This window comes from Sinocyclocheilus grahami, unplaced genomic scaffold (genome assembly GCF_001515645.1).
Source record: "Sinocyclocheilus grahami isolate Dianchi unplaced genomic scaffold, SAMN03320097.WGS_v1.1 scaffold42.1, whole genome shotgun sequence".
NCBI lineage: Eukaryota > Metazoa > Chordata > Actinopteri > Cypriniformes > Cyprinidae > Sinocyclocheilus > Sinocyclocheilus grahami.
In genome coordinates this window covers 1,757,807-1,762,532 of record NW_015505221.1, presented here as the reverse complement: position 1 = coordinate 1,762,532, position 4,726 = coordinate 1,757,807, and the positions used below count along the sequence as shown (strand labels likewise).

Here is a 4,726-nt window from a genome sequence, read left to right as displayed (position 1 = left end):
TCCTCAACAGACGGTGGCAGTAGCACACTTCCATTACAAGAAGAAAAAAAAACAATACCAACCCCAGTAACACAAACGTCTCATGTACAGTTCACATGCAGATTTTTTTGTATTCTTGCGTGCATATCTTGAATAACCTTTCATCTGATTCAGAAAGAGTTTTAAAAAAAAATAATGCATGGACTTATTAAATAGTTGCTGATTGTGCAACTGCACACTTTTTGTAAAAAAGCAGTTGTTATGTATTGTAAGGCAGCAATGTTTCATTTATTATCAAAAAAATGTATCTATAGAGCAGCTATTAAATGCAAACTTGTGGTCCAAAAGGAAACATTTCTGAAACGAAACCCAATGCATGGGACATGGAGGAGATCTTTTTTTAACGCTGAACATGTAATATGTCCTCAGTATCACATTAAACCCCCTAGAGTGTAAAACTAGTACAGACATGACATTTACTAACAGTTCACATAAGCAGTGAACTGCTCTCACTCATTTGCATCAATTTTTTTCTTCTTCACAGACTTGCCTTGAACCAAGAGCACTTCCTATAGTTCATCATGTCAAGTACATATGTGACCTCCCTGAAAACCACAGGTTCCCCATGGGAAAGTTCCCCAAAGTCCCGGAGAGTCTGCTCAGAGACCGGGTCATAACAGATAAACAGGTTGGACATGATTAGTGAATCTGGAACTTATATTAACTCACACATATTTAACAAATCCAAGATTAATATACTTTAAATGTCACTGTCTTATAGGTGTGGGCCCCTAAGATTGCCTCCACAGAGCTTCTGAAATGTGTGCATACTGAGGAGTACCTGTCCAACTTTATCAGTGGTAAAATTAGTGAGAAAGATCAGAGGCGAACCGGATTCCTGTGGAGTTCTGGTCTAGTACAACGCTGTAGATATGAAACAGGTATGTCATTTAGTATGTGCTTAAAGTCAAAGATGTGAAGTGAATCGTCTGGGTCATATTTTACTCTAAAATCAAAATAAAAAATGTAGAAAAATAAAATTGCATAATAAAAATGAAGCCTAATTTGGACATTTCTTAATTTATATAGTGTTGTTTAGTATTATTCATATGCTATTACAGTATTTATTAATATTTTATATAAGCTAACAAAATTATTTCTTTTATTTAATTTTAGTTTGTTAATTTTTTGTCATTTTATAGATTTTGTTTTAAATATGTATATATATTTCTAATTTTTGTTTAAAATTCTAATGTTACCGAAAATGATATGTAGTTTTAGTTAACAATAACAACACTGATATTCAGTCATTGTTTAATACTCATTACAACACTTTTCTTATTAAAACAAGCTTAAATTGAAATTAATTACAATAAATATTACCATGAGATACATTTACAATTATACTTTATTTTGAACTTAAATAATACCTGAACATTTTTTTCTATTTTATTTATTTACTTTATATTTTTGCATTACACTACAGACCTTATTTATGAAAATTGTCACAATGGAAAAGGCTTGATTTTCACAAACATAATTTCTTTTTTGTTTGCATATTGCACTAATACGCAGCTATGAATGTTTGTAAAACTACAGCATATTGTCATTGTGGTCCAGGCGGCACCGTGCTGGCAGGATGTACATCAGGTACATGACTTCCATGGGTCAACCTTTAACTTTTTGGTTTTATTTTTGAGGAAGAAATATTTAATAATAGTGGATGAATCATTTACATTTGAAACTGAAAAAAGAACTGTTGTACTGACCAAAATGCTGTTGCTTTCCTGAATTATATATAATATTAATAATGAAGTTTTTCTTTCCTCTGTTCACTAGGGTGATGGCACAGCATTCATATTTAAGGATGAACCCGATGTTTTCACCTTCTCGGTGCATTGTGGGAAAGCAGCAGAGTGACATAGATGTCAGTTTGGAAGACAGCACTGAAGACAAAGAGTATCTTTCCAAAGGTATTTTCATTTTATACTCCCTAATTTTACACCTATACAAAACCATAAGGAGATCACTTTTTGACTTTTAAATAAATGTAAATAATTTCAATAAATCTCTATTAAAGGAATAGTTCACACAAAATGAAAATTTGCTGAAATTTGACTCACCCTCAGGCCATCCAAGATGTAGATGAGTTTGTTTCTTCATCAGAACAGATCAGGAGAAATTTAGCATTACATCACTTGCTCACCAAAGGATCCTCTGCAGTGAATGGGTGCCGTCAGAATGAGAGTCCAAACAGCTGATAAAAACATCACAGTAATCCACACGACTCCAGTCCATCAATTAACATCTTGTTTGTAAAACACAAATTCATCATTAGGGCATTGCAACTTTAAACCCTCTGGCCAAACAAATTAGCATATAATCCATAATAACACTTCCTCCAGTGAAAAAGTCCATCTCCTGTTGTCCTCTCACATCAATATCCATTGACGTATTTGTTTAAAACTGCTTTGAACGGTTTTCGCTTGTAAACAGTATTTATTGTGCATATTTTTCTCCTGATTCCGATAATTTTTCACTGAAAAAGCAATATTACGGACGATATTATGAGGACATTTATTGTATTTCATTGTAATGTATTTTAACCAGAAGTTATGGTTTGAAGTTAAAAACGTCTTGATGATGGATGTGTTTATTATAAATATGCAGCTTTTCACTTAATAAGATGTTAATTGATGGACTGGAGTCGTGTGGATTACTTGTGGTTTATTCTGATGTTTTTATCAGCTGTTTAGACACTCATTCTGACGGCACCCATTCACTGCAGAGGATCCATTGGTGGGCAAGTAATGTAATGCTGAATTTCCCCAAATTTGGATGGCCTGAGGGTGAGTATATTTTAAGAAAATGTTAGTTTTTGGGTGAACTACTCCTTTAAATAAGCCTAGGTGTGGTACTATGGTAAAATGCATCAAGTAATTTCCTGTATAGTTCAGGAACACCTCCCTTGTTTACTGGAGAGATTCCGGCCGGATCTGGTGCTGTATGATTCTGGAGTGGATCCACACTGGGAGGATGAACTTGGAAGACTTCATCTCACAGATGAAGGTGAATCATTTCACTCTATTACGCACATCATATTTCGTAAGATCAAAGCAGTATTTTATGTAATTGACCCTTCAATGTCTTTGTGCATTTTACATAGGACTTTACTGGAGGGATATTTATGTACTTCAGACAGTCCTTAAAAAGGGCATTCCTGTGGCTACTGTCATTGGAGGAGGCTGTTCCAGAAATATTGATCGACTGGCACGCAGGCACTCAATAATTCACAGAGCTGCGTCAAAGGTGAGGTCACAGAATTCATAATGAAAGTAACATGGTATTTCATGGACCTGCATGAATAGAACATGGATATTATTGGGTGCCTTGTACCATTTTAATCTATATATTTATTCATGTTATTTTTATTTATTAGGTATTTTTATTTTATTATTCATTATTTATTTTACTGACAATTGTTTTTCTCTTGATTGTTTTGCTATGATCCCTTTTTATCAGGGACGGATTATGACGCAGCGGTGCCCTGGGCACAGACCGATCAAAGGCCCCCCTCCGTTGAAACTGCATTTCTTTTTTATCCGAAATATTCCCAAACGTGTTATCTATATCATGAAATATCTCGATTCTCAAATATGTGTAAATAAATGCATTTTGCACCTTTATAGATCATGTTAGTTGATCTATAATGGGCGATGGGCAAGTATAGTGTAATCTATTAACTACGCATAAAACCTGTCTTTTCACTTGCACCAGATATGAGTGTGTCATGTCATAAAATATTCTTAATTCGACTGAATTTATATTTAACGTGAATTTAATAAAACATTGTAAGTTACTAATTATAACAGTTTCATTGTACAGAAAGATAGCAAAGAATATTTACATTATCAAAGAACATTATCACTGACTTCAGTCTAGCCAGAGTTCAAGCACTCTCCAAAACTCCCATTAAAATCACTGAAGCGGTTTACACTGCGAAATGAGTATCTTGCTTACATCGTATGCACATCTGCACTTTTTTTTGTTTCTGAAGAGAGAATTCGCCAGAAAGCAGAATTCAGTCAGCGAGCGCGTGCACTGAAATAAACTCTGGCGTTTCAGCGATGGCTCATCTGAATGCCTCTGATTGGCCATTGCAATCATAAGCTCAACAGAATCATGTGTGATTGGTTATAAAGCGCATCTGTCTCTGGTTCAGCGCCAGCCAAAGAGCAAATGCAGGTTTGAATTTGGCAGCTGGTCACGTGTCGCACTGAACGATCTAACCACACCGGTATGATCGTATCAAATATAAAAAAAATGTATTCTGCTATTTTTTTTTTTTAGGATGCTGCATTCAAAATCCATTTGGCTCAAAAATCTGAGGGGCCACTGTTGAAATCGTGTTCCGGGAGAAGCGGGATTTCGGCTAGGGCCCCCCTCTGGTCTAATGCTGTTAATCCGTCCCTGTTTTTTATATATAATGTGCCATAGCATTTTTAAGCAATATATTTTATGAATAAAAATGCCATATTTAGTTAGTTAGTTTAGTTTATTGTCCTTTCGGAAATTCTTTTTGTATCTGTGGCAACTCTTCAGTGATCAACAACAATAATTAACAATACAAACATCAACAGGTTACAACACATCACATATAAATACAACCAGCATCAAACAACATCCCTCTCACAACAACAGAATCACTGCCATAGATATAAAATGACAACTGTGATATCACAAAAAT

The 4,726-nt window shown here is 34.7% G+C and overlaps 1 pseudogene; it reads left to right on the top strand.

Annotated features, from left to right (window-relative positions):
• Positions 1-251: 251 nt before the first annotated feature.
• Positions 252-4,282, top strand: LOC107582279 (uncharacterized protein SYNPCC7002_A1628-like; annotated as a pseudogene).
• The last annotated feature ends 444 nt before the right edge of the window (positions 4,283-4,726 follow it).